The sequence below is a fragment of the Macaca fascicularis genome, chromosome 1 (assembly GCF_037993035.2).
Source record: "Macaca fascicularis isolate 582-1 chromosome 1, T2T-MFA8v1.1".
Lineage (NCBI taxonomy): Eukaryota > Metazoa > Chordata > Mammalia > Primates > Cercopithecidae > Macaca > Macaca fascicularis.
Genome location: NC_088375.1, coordinates 98,052,730 through 98,075,037, shown reverse-complemented (window position 1 = coordinate 98,075,037; position 22,308 = coordinate 98,052,730).

The following is a 22,308-nucleotide window of genomic DNA, read 5'->3' as shown; positions in this document are numbered from 1 at the left end:
CAGTTAAGCATCTCTTTCCATTAAGCAGTTTTCTAACACTGTTTATGTTTAGTGTGCGAAGGGATATTCGGAAGCGCTTTGAGGCTTATGGTGAAAAAGGAAATATGTTCAGATAGAAACTGGAGAGAAACTTTCAGAGGAACTGCTTTGTGACGTGTGCATTCCTCTCACAGTGTTATACCTCTCTTCTCATACAGCATTGGGGAAACCCTTTTGGAGAAAACGTACCAAGGGATATCCGGGAGCATATTGACACCTATGGTGAAAAGGGAAATAGCCTCAGACAAAAACTGGAAAGAGCTTTCTGTGAAACTGCTCTCTGATATGTGGATTCATCTCACATAGATAAAGCCTTCTTTACATTACGGAGCTTGGAAACTCTGACATGGACAGATCCACAAAGGGACATTCGAGAGCACATTCAGGACTATAGTGAAAAATAAAATATCTTCAGATGGAAGCCGGAGAGAAGCTTTGTGAGAAACTGCTTTGTGATGTGTGCATTCCACTCAGGGAGTTATTCCTCTTTTCTCACATGGCAGTGCTTGAACACTGTTCCTGTAAAAGCCAAAAGGTGATAATTCGGAGTGCATTGAAGACTATGGCGAAAAGTGAATTATTCTCAAATAAAACCCAGAAAGAAGCATTCCAAGAAACTGTTCTCTGATATGTGCATTCATTTAACAGAGTTAAAGCTTACTCTACGTTGCTCAGTTTGGAAACTCTGCCTTTGAGGAATCTGCGAAGGGATATTAAGTGGCCCCTGGAGGCCTGTGGTGAGCAAGGAAATGTCTTCCGATGAAAACTGGAAAGAAGCTTGCTGAGCAACTGCTTTGTGATATGTGTATTCATCTCCTAGACTTAAATCATCCTTTGGTTTGAGAAGTTTGAAATCAGTGTTTCTGTGGAACCTGAGAGAGGACATTTGGGAACGCTCTTTAGAATATGCTGAAAAAGAAATACCCTCAAATTAAAACCAGAAGGAAGCTTTCTGTGAAACTGCTCTGTGTCATGTGAATTCCACTTGCACAGTTCAGCTTCTCATTTCATTGAGCAGTATTCTAACACTGTTTTTGTTTAATCTGTGAAGGAATATTCGGGAGCACTTTGAGGCGTATGGTGAAAACAGAAATATCTTCAGATAGAAACTGGAGAGGAGTTTTCCGAGGAGTTGCTTTGTGATGTGTGCATTACACTCACAGAGTTATGCCTTTCTTCTCGTGGAGTACTGGGGAATCTCTTTTGAAGAAAATGCTACCAAGGAATATTCACCATATGGATGGCTATGGTGGAAAAAGAAATATCCTCAGACAAATGCTGGAAAGACGTTTTCTCTGAAACTGGTTTGTGATACATATGTTTATTCATCTCACATAGATAAAACTTTCTTTATATTATGCAGTTTGGAAACTCCTTCATGGACGGATCCACTAAGGGACATTCAGAAGCACATTCAGGATTATGGTGAAAATGGAAATATCTTCAGATAAATCCTGGAGAGAAACTTTCTGAGAAACTACTTTCTTATGTGTGCATTCCACTCAGGGAGTTATACCTTTTTTCTCATAAGACAGTGTTTGAACACTGTTACTGTAAAACCGAAAAAGAGATATTTCGTAGCGCTTTGAAGACTATGGTGAAAAGTAAACTATTCTCAAGTAAAACCCAGAAAGAAGCTTTCCAAGAAACTGCTGTCTGATATGTGCTTTCATTTCACATAGTTAAGCTTACTCTATGTTGCCCATTACTCTGTCTTTGAGTAATCTGTGAAATGATATTAAGTGGCGCCCGACTGTCTGTGGTTAACAAGGAAATGTCTTCTGATGAAAACTGCAGAGAAGCTTTCTGGGTAATTGCTTTGTAATGTGTGTATTCACCTCATAGAGTTAAACCATTCTTTGGATTGAGCAGTTTGAAATCACTGTTTCTGTGGAATCTGAGGAAGGACATTTGGGAACACTCTTTAGAATATGGAGAAATAAATATCCTCAGATAAAAACCAGAAGAAAGCTTTCTGTGAAACTGCTATGTGTCTTCTGAATTCCTCTTGCTCAGTTAAGCTTGTCTTTTCATTGAGCAGTTTTCTAACACTGTTTATGTTTAACATTCGAAGGGATATTCGGGAGCACTTTGAGGCTTACAGTGGGAAAGGAAATATGTTCAGATAGAAACTGGAGAGAAGGTTTCCGAGGAACTGCTTTGTGACGTGTGCATTCCACTCACAGTGTTATACCTCTCTTAGCATTGGGTAAACCCTTTTGGATAAAAAGGTACCAAGGGATATCAGGGAGCATATTGACGCCTATGGTGAAAAGTGAAATAACCTCAGACAAGAACTGGAAAGAAGCTTTCTGTGAAACTGTTATGCGCTATGTGTTTTCTTCTCACATAGATAAAGCTTTCCTTATATTACGCAGCTTGGAAACTCTGTCATGAATGGATCTGCGAAGGGATATTTGGGAGTACATTCAGGACTATGGTGGAAAAGGAAATATTTTCAGATAAAAACTGGAAAGAGGCTTTCTGTGAGTCTGCTTTTTGCTATGCTTATTCATCTCACATAGATAAAGCTTACTTTACATTATGCAGCTTGGAAACTCGGTCACGGATGAATCTACAAATGGACATTTGGGAGCACATTCACATGGAAATACCTTCAGATAAAAACTGGAGAGAAGCTTTCCAACAAACTGTTTTGTGATGTGTGCATTCCACTCATGGAGTTATACCTCTTTTCTCATAAGGCAGTGTTTGAACACTGTTACTGTAAAACTGAAAAAGGGATATTTCGGAGCACATTGAAGAATTAGGTGAAAAGTGAAATATCCTCAAATAAAACGCAGAAAGAAGTGTTCCAAGAAACTGCTCTCTGATATGTGCATTCATTTCAAAGAGTTAAAGCTTACTCCACATTGCCCAGTTTGGAAACTCTGTCTTTGTGGAATCTGCGAAGGGATATTAAGTGGCACCCGGAGGCCTCTGGTGAGCAAGGAAACGATTTCCGATGAAAACTGAACAGAAGATTTCGGAACAACTGCTTTGTTATGTGTGTATTCATCTCATAAATTTAAACCATTCTTCGGTTGAATGGTTTGAAATCACTGCTTCTGTGGAATCTGAGGAAGGACATTTGGGAACGTTCTTTAGAATATAGAAAAAGAAATATCCTCAGAAAAAAACCGGAAGGAAGCTATCTGTGAAACTACTCTGTGTCACGTAAATTCCACTCACACAGTTAAGCTTCTCTTTTCATTGAGAAGTATTCTAACACTGTTTTTGTTTAGTCTATGAGGGGATATTCGGGGACACTTTGAGGCTGATGGTGAAAATGGCAATATCTTCTGATAGAAACTGGAGAGAAGTTTTCCGAGGAGCTGCTTTGTTACTTGTTTATTCCACTCACAGAGTTATACCTTTCTTCTTATAGAGGATTGGGCAATCCCTCTTGGAGTAAAAGCTACCAAGGGAAATTCAGTAGTATATGGACGGCTATGGTGAAAAAGTAAATATCCTCAGACAAAAATTGGAAAGAAGCTTTCTGTGAAACTGCTTTGTGATATATTATTCATCTCACATAGATAAAACTTTCCTTATATAACGAATTTCCAGTGTTTATCTAAGGATATTTCCTTTGGCAACAAATATTTCAATGCGATCCAAAATATATCGTCACAAATGCATCGGAAAGAGTGGTAACAGACTGCTCCATGAAGCAAAATTTTAACTCTGTGAGATGAATTCGCTTATCATAATAAGTTTCCCAGAAAGCTTCTTTCTAGTTTTTATCTGAGGATATTTCCTTTTACACTATGGGCCTCAATGCATTCCCAAATATCACTTTACGGATTCCATGAAAATTGTGTTAGCAAACTGCTTCAAGAAAGTAGAAGTTTACTTCTGTGAGATGAATTCACACATCACAAAGAAGTTTCTCAGAAAGCTTATTTCTAGTTTTTATCTGAGTATATTTACTTATTCAACATAGTCCTCAATGTGCTCCAATATATCCATGAAGCAGTTTGGTAACACCGTTTTCGTGGAATCTGCCAAGTTGTATTTGGGAGCGTATTGAGGCCTACGGTGAAAAAGGAAATATCCTCTGATAGAAACTGGTAAGAGCTTTCTGAGAAACTACCTTGTGATGTGTGAATTCAACTCACCGAGTTAAATCTTTCTCTTCATGGAGCAGTTTGCTACCACAGTTTTCCTGGAATCTGTAAAGTGATATTTGGAAACACATTGAGGTCTATGGTGAAACACGAAATATCCTCAGATAAAAACTAGAAAGACGCTTCCTGAGAAACTGCTTTATGATGTTTGCATTCATCTCACAGAGTTAAAATGTCACTTCATGGGCCAGTCTGTTATCACTGTTTTTGGGAAATCTGAGAAGGGATGTTTTGGATGGCATTGAAGGCTACAATGACAAAGGAAATATCCTCAAATAAAAACGAGAAAGAAGCTTTCTGAGAAACTTCATTGTGAGATGTGAATTCATCTCACAGAGTAACACCTTTCTCTCAATGAAGCAGTTTGTTATCTCTATTGTTGTGGAATCTGCAAAGTAATATTTGGGAGCGCATTGAGGGCCATGGTGAAAAAGGAAACACCTTAGAAAAAAACTATAAAGAAGATTTCTGAGAAAATGCTTTATGATGTGTGAATGCATCTCACAGAGTTAAAATGTCACTTCATGGGGCAGTCTTCTACCACTGTTTTTGGGGAATCTGAGAAGGGATATTTTGGATTGCATTGAAGTGTACAATGACAAAGGAAATGTCCTCAAATAAAAACGAGAAAGAAGCTTTCTGAGAAACTTCTTTGTGACGTGTGAATTCATCTCACAGAGTTACATATTTCTCTTCATAAAGCAGTGTGCTAACACTGGTTTTGTGGAATCTGCAAAGTGATATTGGGAGGGCTTTGAGGCCTATGGTGAAAAAAGGAAATATCCTCAGCTAAAAACCAGAAAGAAGCTTTCTAAGAAACTGCTTTTTGATGTGCGAATTCTTCTCACAGATTTATGTTTTCGTTTTCTGGAGCAGTCTGTTAACACTGTTTCTGGGCAATTTGTGAGGCGATATTTTGGGTACATTGAAATCTCTGTTGACAAAGGAAATATCCTCAGATAAAAGCTAGAAAGAAGCTTTCTGAGAAACTTATTCGTGACGTGTGAATTCATCTCACAGAGTAACACCTTTCTCTCAATGAGGCAGTTTGCTAACAGTTTACATGGAATCCATAAAGTGATATTTGGGAATGTATTGAGGCCTATGGTGAAAAAGGAAATATCCTTAGATAAAACTAGAAAGAAACTTTCTGAGAAACTTCTTTGTGACGTGTGAATTCATCTCACAGAGTTACACCTATGTCTCAATGAAGCAGTTTGCTAACATGTTTTTGTGGAATCTGCAAAGTGATATTTGGGAGCGCATTGAGGGCTATGATGAAAAGAAAATATCCTCAGATAAAAACTAGAAAGACGCTTTCTGAAAAACTGCTTTCTGACATCTGAATTCATTTCATGGAGTTACACTTTCGTTTCATGAAGCAGTCTCTTACCACCGTCTTTGAGGAATCTGAAAGTGATATTTGGGATCGCACTGAAGCCTACGCTGACTAAGGAAGTATCTTCAAATATAAACGAGAAAGAAGCATTTTGAGAAACTGCATTGTGATGTGTGACTGCAACTCAGAGCTACACCTTTCTTTTCATTGATCAGTTTGCTAACACTGTGTTTTTGAAATCTACAATGCAATATTTCTTAGCGCAATGAAGCTTATGGTGACAAAGGAAATCTCCTCAGAAAAAACGAGTAAGAACCTTTCTGAGAAACTGCTTTGTGATGTCACAATGCATCTCTTAGAGTTACACCTGTGTTTCGAGGAGCCGTTTGCTAGCACTGTTATTGTGGAATCTGAAAAGTGATAATTTGGATCGCTATGAAGACTCTATGGATTAAGGAAATATCCTCCGACAAAAACCAGAATGAAGCTTTCTGAGAAACTGGTTTGAGATGTGTGAATTCATTTCACAGTGACACCACTCTTTTATGGAGGAGTTTGCTAGCACTGATTTTATGGAATCTCAGAAGTGATATCTTGGATATCATTGAATCCAAGAGTGGAAAAGGAAATATCCTCAGACAAAAACTGCAGAGAAGCCTTCTGAGAAACTGCTTTGTTGTAGGTGAATTCAGCTCACAGATTTACAGCCCTGTTTTCATTGAGAAGCTTGCTAACAGTGTTTTCACAGAATCTGCAATGAGACACACGGGGGCGCATTGACACCAGAAATAAACTCAGATGAAAAAGAAAGAAGCTCTCTGAGAAACTGTTTTCTGATATGTGAATTCAACTCACAGAGATACACCTGTCTTTCGTGGAGCTGTTTGATAGCCCTGTTTTTGTGGAATCTGTGAACTGATATTTCGGATCGCTTTGAAGACTCTATGACCAAAGGAAATATCTTCAGACAAAAACCAGAAAGGAACTTTCTGAGAAATTGTTTTATGATGTGTGAATTCATCTCACAGAGTTACACCTCTCTTTCTTGGAGGAGTTTGATAGCACTTTTTCTGTGGAATCTCAGAGGTGATATTTTGGATAACATTGAGTCCCATGGTGAAAAATGAAATATCCTCAGATAAAACCTAGAGATAAGTCTTCTCAGAGACTTCTTTGTGGTGTGTGAATTCATCTCACAGAGATACACCTTTGTCTTCATGAAGCAGTCTGCTAACACGGTTTTTGTGGAATTCGCATAGTGATATTTAAGAGTGCATTGAGTTCTATGGTGAAAAGGGAAATATTCTCAGATAAAAACTGGAAAGAAGTGTTCTGAGAAACTGCATTGTGATGTATGAATGCAAGTCACAGAGTTACACATTTCTTTTCATTGATCAGCTTGCTAACACTATTTTCTTGAAATCTGCAATAGGATATTTCTCAGCGCCATGAAGCTTACGGTGACAAAGGAAATATCCTCAGATAAAAACGAGAAAGAAGCTTTCTGAGAAACTGCTTTGTGGTGTGCGTATTCAACTCGCAGAGTTACGCCATTCACTCCATGAAGCAGTTTGCTAACACCGCTTTTGTGGAATTAGCCAAGTTGTATTTGGTAGCACATTGAGTCCTATGGTGAAAAAGTAAATACCTCAGATAAAAACTAGAAAGAAGCTTTCTGAGAAACTACTTTGTGATGTGTGAATTCATCTCACTGAGTTACACCTTTCTCTCAATGAGGCAGTTTGCTAACACAGTTTTCCTGCTACCACTGTTTTTGGGGAATCTGAGAAGGCATATATTGGATCGCATTGAAGCCTATGATGACAAAGGAAATATCCTCAAATAAAAATGAGAAAGAAGCTTTCTGAGAAACTTCTTTGTGACGTGTGAATTCATCACATAGAGTTACACATTTCTCTTCATGAAGTAGTTTGCTAACACTGCTTTCCTGGAATTTGAAAAGTAATATTTGTGAGCACATTGAGGGCTATGGTGAAAAAGGATATATCCTCATATGAAAACTTTAAAGAAGCGTTCTGAGAAACTGCATTGTGATGTGTGAATGCAACTCACAGACTTACAGTGTTCTTTTCATTGATCAGTATGCTAACACTGTTTTCTTGAAGTGTACAATGGGATATTTCTTTGTGCCATGAAGCCTACAGTGACAAACAAAATATCCTCCGATAAAAACTAGACAGAAGCTTTCTGAGAAACTGCTTTGTGATGTGTGAATTCATCTCACAGGTTTGCACGTTTCTCTCCATGAAGCAGTTTCCTAACACAGTTTTCGTGGAATCTGCAAAGTGATATTTGGAAGTGCATTGAGCCTGTGGTGAAAAAGGAAGTATCCTCAGATGAAAAATGGAAAGAAGCGTTCTGAGAAACTGCCTTGTGATGTGTGAATGTAACTCACTGAGTTTCACTTTTCTTTTCATTGATCACTTTGCCAACACTGTTTACTTGAAATCTGAAATGGGATATTTCTGAGTTCCATGAAGCTTACAGTGACAAAGGATCTATCCTCTGATAAAAACTAGAAAGAAGCTTTCTGAGAAACTGCTTATCGATGTGTGAATTCATCTCACGGAGTTACACATGTATTTCATGCAGCCGTTTGCTAGCATTCTTTTGTGGCATCTGAGAAGTGATATTTTGGAATGCTATGAAGATTCCTCGGACGAAAGAAATGTCCTCACATAAAAAAGGAGAAAGAAGCTTTCTGGGAAACCTCTTTGTGATGTGTGATTTCATCTCACTGGTTTACACGTTTCTCTTCATGAAGCAGTTTGCTAACACTGTTTTCATGGAATCTGCAAAGTGATATTGGAGCGCATTGAGGGCTACGGTGAAAAAGGAAATATCTCAGATGAAAATTTTCAAGAAGCATTCTGAGATACTGCATTGTGATGTGTGAATGCAACTCACAGAATTACAGAGTTCTTTTCATTGATCAGTTTGCTAACACTGTTTTCTTGAAATCTGCAATGGGATATTTCTTAGTGCCAAGAATCTTACGGTGACAAAGGAAATATTCTCCGATTAAAATGAGAAAGAAGCTTTCTGAGAAACTGCTTTGTGATGTGTGAAATCATCTCAGAGAGTTACACATGTATTTCGTGGAGTCATTTGCTATCTCTGCTTTTGTGGAGTCTCAGAAGTGATATTTTGGACCGCTATGAAGACTCCTCAGACAGAGGAAATATTCTCAGATAAAAACCAGGAAGAAGATTTCTGAGAAACTGCTCTGTGATGTGTGAATTCATCTTACAGAGTTACACCTTTCTCTTCATGAAGCAGTTTGCTAACACTGTTTTCGTGGAATCTGCAAAGTAATATTTCTGAGCACATTGAGGCCTATGGTGAAACAGGAAATATCCTTAGATGAAACTAGAAGGAAGCTTTCTGAGAAAAGGCTTTATGATGTGTGAGTTCATTTTAGAGGGTTATACTTTCACATCATGGAGCAGTCTATTACCACTGTCTTTGGGGTATGGGAGTAGGGATATATTGGATCGCATCGAGGCCTCAGCTGAGAAAGGAAATATCCTCAATTAAAAACGTGTAAGAAGCTTTCTGAGAAACTTCTTTTTGATATGTTAATACATCTCAGAGAGTTACACCTTAGTCTTCATGGAACAGTTTGCTAACACTGTTTTGGTGGAAACTGCAACGTGATATTTGGGAGCACATTGAGGTCTGTGGTGAAAAAGGAAATATCATCAGATGAAAACTAGAAAGAAGCGTTCTGAGAAACTGCATTGTGATGCGTGAATGCAACTCACAGATTTACACTACTCTTTTCATTGATCAGTTTGCCAACAGTGTTTTCTTAAAATCTGCAATGGGATATTTCTTAGCGCCATGAAGCTTACGGTGACAAAGGAAATATCATCCGATAAAAACGAGAAAGAAGATTTCTGAGAATCCGCTTTGTGATGTGTGAATTCATCTCGCAGAGTTACACATGTATTTTGTGGAACCGTTTCCTAGCACTCTTTTTGTGGAATCTGAGAAGTGATATTCTGAATCGCTATGATGACTCCTCGGATGAAGGAAATATCCTCAGATGAAAACTGGAAAGAAGCTTTCTGAGAAACTTCTTTGTGATGTGTGACTTCATCTCACAGAGTTACATCTTACTATTCAGGAAACAGTTTGTTAACACGGTTTTCGTGGAATCTGAAAAGTGATACTTGGGAGCGCTTTGAGGGCTATGGTGAAAAAGGATATATCCTCATATGAAAACGTTAAAGAAGCGTTCTGAGAAACTGCATTGTGATGTGTGAATGCAACTCAGAGTTACAGTGTTCTATTCAATGGTCGTTTGCTGACACTGTTTTCTTGAAATCTACAATGGGATATTTCTTAGCGCCATGAAGCTTATGGGGACAAAGGAAATATCCTCCGATAAAAACTAGACAGAAGCTTTCTGAGAAACTTCTTTCTGATGTGTCAATTCATCTCAGAGAGTTATACCTTAGTCTTCATGGAACAGTTTACTAACACTGTTTTCGTGGAAACTGCAACGTGATATTTGGGAGCACATTGAGGTCTGTGGTGAAAAAGGAAATATCCTCAGATGAAAACTGGAAAGAAGCGTTCTGAGAAACTGCATTGTGATGTGTGAATGCAACTCACAGACTTACACTGTTCTTTTCATTGATCAGTTTGCCAACAGTGTTTTCTTGAAATCTGCAATGGGATATTTCTTAGCACCATGAAGCTTATGGTGAAAAAGGAAATGTCCTCCGATAAAAATGAGAAAGAAGCTTTCTGAGAATCTGCTTTGTGATGTGTGAATTCATTTCACAGAGTTACACATGTAATTTGTGAAACCGTTTGCTAGCACTCTTTCTGTGGCATCTGAGAAGTCATATTTTGGATCGGTATGATGACTCCTAGAATGAAGGAAATATCCTCAGATGAAAACAGGAAAGAAGCTTTCTGAGAAACTCTTTTATGATATGTGACTTGGTCTCACAGAGTTACACCTTTCTCTTCATGAAGCAGTTTGCTAACACTGTTTTCATGGAATCTGAAAAGTGATATTTGGGAGCGCATTGAGGGCTATGGTGAAAGAGGATATATCCTCTTATGAAAACTTTAAAGAAGTGTTCTGAGAAACTGCATTGTGGTGTGTGAATGCAACTCACAGAGTTACAGTGTTCTACTAACTGATCAGTTTGCTACCACTGTTTTATTGATATCTACAATGGGATATTTCTTAGTGCCATGAAGCTTATGGTTGCAGAGGAAATATACTTTTTTTCTAACTTTCATTTGAGGATGCTTCCTTTGTCTTCTTAGGCTTCAATGTGATAAAAAAAGAAATCCCTTTTCAGATTCCTCCAAAAAGAGTGATAACAGACTGCTCCAGGAAAAGAAAGTGTAACTCTGTGAGACGAATTCACACATTAGAGAACAGTTTCTCAGAAAACTTTTTTCTAGTTTTCATCTGAGTATATTTTCTTTTTCACCATACGCCTCAGTGCACGCCCAAATATCACTTTGAAGATTACAGGAACACAGTGTTTGCAAACTCCTTCATTAAGAGAAAGGTGTAATTCTGTGAGGTGAATTCACACATTACATAGAAGTTTCTCAGAAAGATTCTTTATAGTTTTTACTTGAGGATATTTCCTTTCTCCACATAAGCTTCAATGTAATAAACAAAATAATTTCTCATGTTCCACAAAAGCAGTGGTAACAGACTGCTCCAGGAAAAGAAAGTGTAACTCTGTCAGACGAATTCACACATCACAGGACTGTTTCTCAGAAACCTTCCTTCTAGTTTTCATTTGAGGATATTTCCTTTTTCACCATATGCCTCAGTGCACTCCCAAATATCACTTTACAGATTACAGGAACATAGTGTTGGCAAACTCCTTCATGAAGAGAAAGGTGTAATTCTGTGAGGTAAATTCACACATAATAAAGATGATTCTCAGAAAGCTTCTTTCTCATTTTTACTTGAGGATATTTCCTTTGTCAGCATAGGCTTCAATGCAATTTGAAATATCATTTCTGTGATTCCCCTAAAACACTGGTAACAGACTGCTCCATGAAACGAATATTTAACTCTGTGAAATGAATTCACACATCAGAAATCAGTTTCTCAGAAAGCTTCTTTCAGGTTTTCATCTGTGGATATTTCCTTTTTTACCTTATGCTTCTATGCGCTCCCAAATATCCTTTTGCCTATTCCACGAAAACAGTGGTAGCAAACTGTTTCATGAAAAGGAAGGTGTATTTCATTAGGATGAATTCACACATCACAGAGAAGTTTCCCAGAAAGTTTTCTTCTAACTTTAATTTGAGGATACTTCCTTTCTCTTCTTAGGCTTCGATGAGATAAAAATGTCCCTTTTCAGATTCCCCAAAAAGAGTGGTAACGGACTGCTCCAGAAAAAGAATTTGTAACTCTTTGAGATGAATTCACACGAAAGAGAACAGTTTCACAGAAACCTTCTTTCCAGTTTTTATCCAAGGATATTTCCTTTTTCACCATAAGCCTCAGAGCACTCCTAAATATCACTTTGCCAAATACAGGAACACAGAGCTAGCAACCTACTTCAGGAAGACAAAGGTGTAATTCTGTGAGATGAATTCACACATCATAAAGAAGTTTTTCAGAGAGCTTCTTTCTAGTTTTTATTTGAGGATATGTCCTTTCCTTTATCCGCGTAGGCTTCAATGCAATAAAATTTTCACTTCTCAGGTTCCATAAAAACAGTGGTAACAGGCTGCTCCATGGAAAAGAAAGTGTAACTCTGTGAGACGAATTCACACATCAGTGAACAGTTTCTCAGAAAACCTCTGTCTAGTTTTCATCTGAAGATATTTCCTTTTTCACCATATAGCTCGGTGCACTCCCAAATATCACTTTGCTGATTACAGGAACACAGTGTTAGCAAACTCCTACATGAAGAAAAAGGTGTAATTTTGTGTGGTGAATTCACACATCACAAAGAGGTTTCTCAGAAAACTTCATTCTAGTTTTTATTTGAGGATATTTCTTTGTCTGAGTAGGCTTCAATGTGACAAAAATATCACTTCTCCGGTTACCCAAAAACAGTGGTAACAGACGGCTCCAGGAAAAGAAAGTGTAATTCTTTGAGATGAATTCACACAACAGAGAACAGTTTCTCAGAAACCTTCTTTCTAGTTTTCATCTGAGGAGATTTCCTTTTTTATCTTATGCCCATGTGCGCTCCCTAATATCCTTTTGCAGATTCCACGAAAACAATGCTAGCAAACTCTTTCAAGAAGAGGAAGGTGTATTTCATTGGGATGAATTCACACATCACAGAGAAGTTTACCAGAAAGTTTTTTTCTAATTTTCATTTGAGGATACTTCCTTTGTCTTCCTAGGCTTCAAAATGTCAAAAAAGGTATCCCTTTTCAGATTTCCCAAAAAGAGTGGTTTCAGACTGCTCCAGGAAAAGAATGTGTAACTCTGTGAGACGAATACACACGACAGAGAACAGTTTCATGGAAATATTCTTTATCGTTTTCATCCGAGGATATTTCCTTTTTCACCATAAGCCTCAGAGCACTCCCAAATATCACTTTGCCGAATACAGGAACACAATGTTAGTAAACTCCTTCATGAAGAGAAAGGTGTAATTCTGTGAGGTGAATTCACACATCACAAAGAAGTTTCTCAGAAAGCTTCTTTCTAGTTTTTACTTGAGGATATGTCATTTGTCCGTGTAGGTTTCAATGCGATAAAGATATCACTTCTCAGGTTTCCCAAAAAGAGTGATAACATACTGCTCCAGGAAAAGAAAGTGTAACACTGTGAGAAGAATTCACACATCAGAGAACAGTTTCTCAGAAACCTTTCTACATTTCATCTGACGATATTTGCTTTTTCACCATATACCTCAGTGCACTATCAAATATCACTTTGTAGATTACATGAACACAGTCATAGCAATCTCCTTCATGAAGAGAAAGGTGTAATTCTGTGAGGTGAATTCACACATCACAAAGAAGTTTCTCAGAAACTTCTTTCTAGTTTTTATTTGAGGATATATCCTTTTCCGCGTAGGCTTCAATGCGATAAAATATCACTTCTCAGGTTCGCCAAAAACAGTGGTAACAGACAGCTACAGGAAAAGAAAGTGTAACTCTGTGAGACGTATTCACACATCAGAGAACAGTTTCTCAGAAAGCATCTTTCTGCTTTTCATCTGAAGATATTACCTTTTTCTCCATATGCCTCAGGGCACTCCCAAATATCACTTTGCAGATTACACGAAGACAGTGTTAGCAAACTCCTTCATGAAGAGAAAGGTGTAACTCTGTAAGATGAATTCACACATCACACAGAAGTTTCTCAGAAAGCTTCTTTCTAGTTTTTATTTGAGTATATATCCTTTGTCTGCGTAGGCTTCAATGTGATAAAAAATATCACTTCTCATGTTTCCCAAAAACAGTGGTAACAGACTGCTGCATGAAAAGAAAATGTAACTCGGTGAGACGAATTCACACATCAGTGAACAGTTTCTCAGAAACTTTCTTTCTAGTTTTCATCTGAGGATATTTGGTTTTCACCACATGCCTCAGTGCACTCCCAAATATCACTTTGCAGATTACAGGAACACAGTGTTAGCAAACTCTTTCATGAAAAGAAAGGTGTAATTTTGTGGTCTGAATTCACACATCACAAAGAAGTTTCTCAGAAAGCTTCTTTCTCATTTTTATTTGAGGATATTTCCGTGGTCCCCATTGGCTTCAATGCGATCAAAGTATCACTTCTCAGGTTCCCCAAAAACAGTGGTAACAGACTGCTCCAGGAAAAGAAAGTGTAACTGTGAAACGAATATACACATCACAGAACAGTTTCTCACAAAACTTCTTTCTAGTTTTCATCTGAGGATATTTCCTTTTTCACCATATGCCTCAGTGCACTATCAAATATCACTTTGCAGATTACACGAACACAGTGTTAGCAAACTCCGTCATGAAGAGAAAGGTTTAATTCGGTGAGGTGAATTCACACATCACAAAGAAGTTTCATAGTAAGCTTCTTTCTAGTTTTTATTTGAGGATATTTCCTTTGTTAAAGTAGGCTTCAAAGTGATAAAAATTATCATTTCTCAGGTTCCCCAAAAACAGTGGTAACAGACTGCTCCATGAAAAGAAAGTGCACTATGTGAGATGAACTCACACATCAGAGAACTGTTTCTCAGAAACCTTTGTCTACTTTTGATCTGAGGATATTTCCTTTTTCACTATATGCCTCAGTGCCTTCCCAAATATCACTATGCAGATTACACGAACAGAGTGTTAGCAAATTCGTTCATAAAGATAAAGGTGTAATTCTGTGAGGTGAATTCACACATCACAAAGAAGTTTCTCAGAAAGGTTCCATTTCGTTTTTATTGGAGAATATTTCCTTTGTCCCCATAGGGTTCAATGCGATATAAATATCACTTCTCAGATTCCCCAAAACAGTGGTAACAGACTGCTCCAGGGAAAGAAAATGTAACTCTGTGAAGCGAAATCACACATCAGAGAAAAGTTTCTTGGAAACCTTCTTTCTACTTTTCATCTGAGGATATTTCCTTTTTCACCATACGCCTCAGTGCACTCCAAAATATCACTTTGCAGATTACACGAACACAGTGTTAGCAAACTCCTTCATGAAGAGAAAGCTGAAATTCTGTGAGGTGAATTCACACATCACAAAGAAGTTTCTCAAGAAGCTTATTTCTAGTTTTTATTTGAAGATATTTCCTTTTTTCAAGTAGCCTTCAATGTGATAAAAACTATCACTTCTCGGATTTCCCAATAACAGTGGTAACAGACTGCTCAATGAAAAGAAAGTGTAACTCTTTGAGACGAATTCAGACTTCAGAGACTAAGTTCTCCAAAACCATCTTTCTACTCTTCATCTGAGGATACTTCCTTTTTCACCTTATGAGTCAGTGCACTCCCAAATATCACTTTGTAGATTACAGGAACACAGTGTTAGGAAACTCCTTCATGAAGAGAAAGGTTTAATTCTGTGAGGTGAATTCACACATCAGAAAGAAGTTTCTCAGAAACCTTCTTTCTCATTGTTATTTGAGAATATGTCCTTTGTCCACGTAGGTTTCAAAGCGATAAAATTGTCACTTCTCAGATTCCCCAAAAACAGTGGTAACAAACTGCTCCAGGAAAAGAAAGTACAACTCTGTGAGACTAATTCACACATCAGAGAACAGTTTCTCAGAAACCTTCTTTATAGTTTTCATCTGAGGATATTTTCCATTTCAACACATGCCTCAGCGCACTCCCAAATATCATTTTTCAGATTACAGGAACGCAGTTTTAGCAAAATACTTCATGAAGACAAAGGTGTAATTCTGTGAGGTGAATTCACAATCACAAAGAGGTTTCTCAGAAAGTTTCTTTCTTGTTTTATTTGAGGATGTTTCCTTTGTTCCAGTAGGCTTCAATGTGATAAAAAATATCACTTCTCAGATTCCCTACAAACAGTGGTGACAGTCTCTTCCAGGAATAGAAAGAGTAACTCTGTGAGACGAATTCACACATCAGAGAACAGTTTCTCCGAAACCTTCTGTCTAGGTTTCATCTGAGGATATTTCCTTTTTCACCATATGCCTCAGAACACTCCCAAATATCACTTTACAGATTACAGGAACACAGTGTTAACAAACTCCTTCTTGAAGAGAAACGTGTAATTTTGTGAGGTGAATTCACACATCACAAAGAAGTTTCTCAGAAGTCTTCTTTCCAGTTTTATTTGAGGATATTTCCTTTGTCTGCGTCAGCTTCAATGTGATAAAAAATATCACTTCTCAGATTCCCCAAAAACAGTAGTAACAGACTGCTACATGAAAAGAAAGTGTAACTCTGTGAGACGAATTCACACATTAGAGAACAGTTTCTCACAAACATTCTTTCCAGTTTTCATTTGAGGATATTTCCTTTTTCACCATATGTCTCAGTGCACTCCAAAAGAAAACTTTGCAGATTACAGGAAGACAATATTAGCAAACTCCTTCATGAAGAGAAACGTGTAATTCTATGAGGTGAATTCACACATAATAAAGATGTTTCTCAGAAACCTTCTCTCTCATTTTTATTTTAGGATATTTCTTTTATCAGCATAGGCTTCAATGCAATCCAAAATATCATTTCTGAGATTCCGAAAAACACTGGTAAGAGACTGCTCCATGAAAGGAATATTTAATTCTGTGAGATGAATTCACACTTCAGAAATCAGTTTCTCAGAAAGTTTCTTTCTGTTTTTCATCTGAGGATATTTCCCTTTTTATCTTAAGCCTCTATGCGCTCCCAAATATCCTTTTGCAGATTCCACCAAAACAGTGGTAGCAAACTGTTTAAAAAAGAGGAAGTTGTATTTCACTGGGATGAATTAACATATAACAGAGAAGTTTCCCAGAAAGCTTTTTTCTAACTTTCATTTGAGGATACTTTCTTTGTCTTCTTAGGCTTCAATGCGATAAAAAATATCCCTTTTCACATTCTCTAAAAAGAGTGGTAATAGACTGCTCCAGGAAAAGAAAGTGTAACTCAACTGGATCCTTTCCTTACTCCTTATACGAAAATTAATTCAAGATGGATTAGAGACTTAAATGTTAGACCTAATACCATAAAAACCCTAGAGGAAAACCTAGGTAGTACCATTCAGGACATAGGCATGAGCAAAGACTTCATGTCTAAAACACCAAAAGCAATGGCAGCAAAAGCCAACATTGACAAATGGGATCTAATTAAACTAAAGAGCTTCTGCACAGCAAAAGAAACTACCATCAGAGTGAACAGGCAACCTACAGAATGGGAGAAAATTTTTGCAATCTACTCATCTGACAAAGGGCTAATATCCAGAACCTACAAAGAACTCAAACAAATGTACAAGAAAAAAACAAACAACCCCATCAAAAAGTGGGCAAAGGATATGAACAGACATTTCTCAAAAGAAGATATTCATACAGCCAACAGACACATGAAAAAATGCTCATCATCACTGGCCATCAGAGAAATGCAAATCAAAACCACAATGAGATACCATCTCACACCAGTTAGAATGGCGATCATTCAAAAGTCAAGAAACAACAGGTGCTGGAGAGGATGTGGAGAAATAGGAACACTTTTACACTGTTGGTGGGATTGAAAACTAGTTCAACCATTATGGAAAACAGTATGGCGATTCCTCAAGGATCTAGAACTAGATGTACCATATGACCCAGCCATCCCATTACTGGGTATATAACCAAAGGATTATAAATTATGCTGCCATAAAGACACATGCACACGTATGTTTATTGCGGCACTATTCACAATAGCAAAGACTTGGAATCAACCCAAATGTCCATCAGTGACAGATTGGATTAAGAAAATGTGGCACATATACACCATGGAATACTATGCAGTCATAAAAAAGGATGAGTTTGTGTCCTTTGTAGGGACATGGATGCAGCTGGAAACCATCATTCTTAGCAAACTATCACAAGAACAGAAAACCAAACACCGCATGTTCTCACTCATAGGTGGGAACTGAACAACGAGATCACTTGGACTCGGGAAGGGGAACATCACACACCGGGGCCTATCATGGGGAGGGGGGAGGGGGGAGGGATTGCATTGGGAGTTATACCTGATGTAAATGACGAGTTGATGGGTGCAGCACACCAACATGGCACAAGTATACATATGTAACAAACCTGCACTTTATGCACATGTACCCTACAACTTAAAGTATAATAATAATAAATAAATTTTAAAAAAAAGAAAGTGTAACTCTGTCAGACGCATTCACACATCAGAGAATAGTTTCTCAGAAACCTTCTTTCTACTCTTCATCTGAGGATATTTCCTTTTTCATCATATGCCACAGTGCACTCCCAAATATCACATTGCAGATTACAGGAACACATTGTTAGCAAACTCCTTCATGAAGAGAAAGGTTTGATTCTGTGAGGTGAATTCACACATCACAAAGAAGTTTCTCAGAAAGCTTCTTTCTCGTTTTTATTTGAGGATATTTACTTTGTCCACGTAGGTTTCAAAGCGATAAAATTATCACTTCTCAGGTCCCCCAAAAACAGTGGTAACAGACTGCTCTTTGAAACGAATGTTGAATTTTGTGAGATGACTTCACACATCAGAAATCAGTTTCTCAGAAATCTTCTTTCTGGTTTTCATCTGAGGATATTTCCTTTTTTACCTTATGCAACTATGCGCTCCCAAATATTCTTTTGCAGATTCCACGAAAACAGTGGTAACAAACTGTTTCATGAAGGGGATGGTATATTCATTGGGATGAATTCACAGATCGCAGAGAAGCCTCTTAGAAAGCTTTTCTCTAACTTTCATTTGAGGATACTTCCTTTGTCTTCTTAGGCTTCAATGCGATAAAAATATCCCTTTTCAGATTTCCCAAAATAAGGGGTAACAGACTGCTCCAGGAAATGGAAGTGTAACTCTGTAAGACGAATTCACACATCAGGCAACACTTTCTCAGAAACGTTCTTTCTACTTTTCTTCTGAGGATATTTCCTTTTTCACCATATGCCTCAGTTCACTACAAAATATCACTTTGCAGGTTACAGGAACACAGTGTTAACCAACTGCTTCATAAAGAGAAAGGTGTATTCTGGGAGGTGAAATCACACATATCAAAGAAGTTTCTCTGAAAGCTTCTTTCTAGTTTTTCTTTGAGGATATTTCCTTTGTCTGCGGAGGCTTCAATGCGATAAAAATATCACTTCTCAGGTTCCCCACAAACAGTGGTAACAGACTGATCCAGGAAAAGAAAGTGTAAAAGTGTAACTATGTGAGACGAATTCAAACATCAGAGAACAGTTTCTCAGAAACCTTCTTTCCAGTTTTTGTTGGGATGAACACACACATCACAGAGATGTTTCCCAGAAAGCTTTTTTGTAACTTTCAATTGAGGATACTTTCTTTGTCTTCTTATGCTTCAATGTGATAAAAAAAAAAAAAAAATCCCTTTTCAGATTCCCCACAAAGAGTGGTGACAATCTGCTCCAAGAAAAGAAAGTGTAACTCCGTGAGACGAATTCACACATCAGAGAACAGCTTCTCAGAAACCTTCTTTCTAGTTTTCATCTGAAGATATTTCCTTTTTCACCATACAACTCAGTGCACTCCAAAATATTACTTTGCAGATTACAGAAACACAGTGTTAGCAAACTTCTTCATGAAGAGAAGGGTGTAATTCTGTGAGGTGAATTCACACATCACAAAGAAGTTTCTCAGAAACCTTCTTTCTAGTTTTTATTTGAGAATATGTCCCTTGTCCGCATTGGCTTCAATGTGATAAAAAAATATCACTTCTCAGGTTCCCCAAAAACAGTGGTAAAAGACTGCCCCAACGAAAGAAAGTGTAACTCTGTGAGTCGAATTTGCACATCAGAGAACAGTTTTTCAGAAACCTTCTTTCTAGTTTTCATTTGAGGATATTTCCTTTTTCACCATATGCCTCAGTGCACTCCCAAATATCACTTTGCAGATTACAGGATCACAGTGTTAGCAGACTTTTTCTTGAAGAGAAATGTGTTATCCTGTGAGTTGAATTCACACATCACAAAGAAGTTTGTCAGAGAGCTTCTTTTTCGTTTTTATTTGAGGATATTTCCTTTGTTCAAGTAGGCTTCAATGCGATAAAAAAATCACTCTTCAGATTCCATAAAAACAGTGGTAACAGACTGCCTCAGGTAAAGAAACTGTAACTCTGCGAGACGAATTCACACATCAGAGAACAGTTTCTCAGAAACCTTCTTTCCAGTTTTCATTTCAAGATATTTCCTTTTTCAACATATGCCTCAGTGCACTGCAAAATATCACTTTACCGATTAGAGGATCACAGCGTTAGCAAACTCCTTCATGAAGAGAAAGGTGTAATTCTGTGAGGTGAATTCACACATAATAAAGATATTTCTCAGAAAGCTTCTTTCTCGTTTTTATTTGAGAATATTTACTTTGTCCACGTAGGTTTCAAAGCGATAAAATTATCACTTCTCAGGTCCCCCCAAAACAGTGGTAACAGACTGCTCTTTGAAACGAATGTTTACTTTGTGAGACGACTTCGCACATCAGAAATCAGTCTCTCAGAAAGCTTCTTTCTGGTTTTCATCTGAGGATATTTCCTTTTTTACCTTATGCAACTATGCGCTCCCAAATATTCTTTTGCAGATTCCATGAAAACAGTGGTAACAAACTGTTTCATGAAGAGGATGGTATATATCATTGGGATGAATTCACAGATCGCAGAGAAGCCTCTTAGAAAGCTTTTCTCTAACTTTCATTTGAGGATACTTCCTTTGTCTTCTTAGGCTTCAATGCTATAAAAATATCCCTTTTCAGATTTCCCAAAATAAGGGGTAACAGACTGCTCCAGGAAATGGAAGTGTAACTCTGTAAGACGAATTCACACATCAGGCAACACTTTCTCAGAAACGTTCTTTCTACTTTTCTTCTGAGGATATTTCCTTTTTCACCATATGCCTCAGTTCACTACAAAATATCACTTTGCAGGTTACAGGAACACAGTGTTAACCAACTGCTTCATAAAGAGAAAAGCGTATTCTGGGAGGTGAAATCACACATATCAAAGAAGTTTCTCTGAAAGCTTCTTTCTAGTTTTTCTTTGAGGATATTTCCTTTGTCTGCGGAGGCTTCAATGCGATAAAAATATCACTTCTCAGGTTCCCCACAAACAGTGGTAACAGACTGATCCAGGAAAAGAAAGTGTAAAAGTGTAACTATGTGAGACGAATTCAAACATCAGAGAACAGTTTCTCAGAAACCTTCTTTCCAGTTTTTGTTGGGATGAACACACACATCACAGAGATGTTTCCCAGAAAGCTATTTTGTAACTTTCAATTGAGGATACTTCCTTTGTCTTCTTATGCTTCAATGTGATAAAAAAAAAAAATCCCTTTTCAGATTCCCCACAAAGAGTGGTGACAATCTGCTCCAAGAAAAGAAAGTGTAACTCCGTGAGACGAATTCACACATCAGAGAACAGCTTCTCAGAAACCTTCTTTCCAGTTTTCATCTGAGGATATTTCTTTTTTCACTATACAACTCAGTGCACTCCAAAATATCACTTTGCAGATTACAGAAACACAGTTTTAGCAAACTCCTTCATGAAGAGAAGGGTGTAATTTTGTGAGGTGAATTCACACATCACAAAGAAGTTTCTCAGAAACCTTCTTTCTAGTTTTTATTTGAGAATATGTCCCTTGTCCGCGTTGGCTTCAATGTGATAAAAAAAAATCACTTCTCAGGTTCCCCAAAAACAGTGGTAAAAGACTGCCCCAATGAAAGAAAGTGTAACTCTGTGAGTCGAATTTGCACATCAGAGAACAGTTTTTCAGAAACTTTCTTTCTAGTTTTCATCTGAGGGTATTTCCTTTTTCACCATATGCCTCAGTGCACTCCCAAATATCACTTTGCAGATTACAGGATCACAATGTTAGCAGACTTTCTCTTGAAGAGAAATGTGTAATTCTGTGAGTTGAATTCACACATCACAAAGAAGTTTCTCAGAAAGCTTCTTTTTCGTTTTTATTTGAGGGTATTTCCTTTGTTCAAGTAGGCTTCAAAGCGATAAAAAAATCACTCTTCAGATTCCATAAAAACAGTGGTAACAGACTGCCTCAGATAAAGAAACTGTAACTCTGTGAGACAAATTCACACATCAGAGAACAGTTTCTCAGAAACCTTCTGTCTAGTTTTCATTTTAGGATATCTCCTTTTTCACCATATGCCACAGTGCACTCCCAAATATCA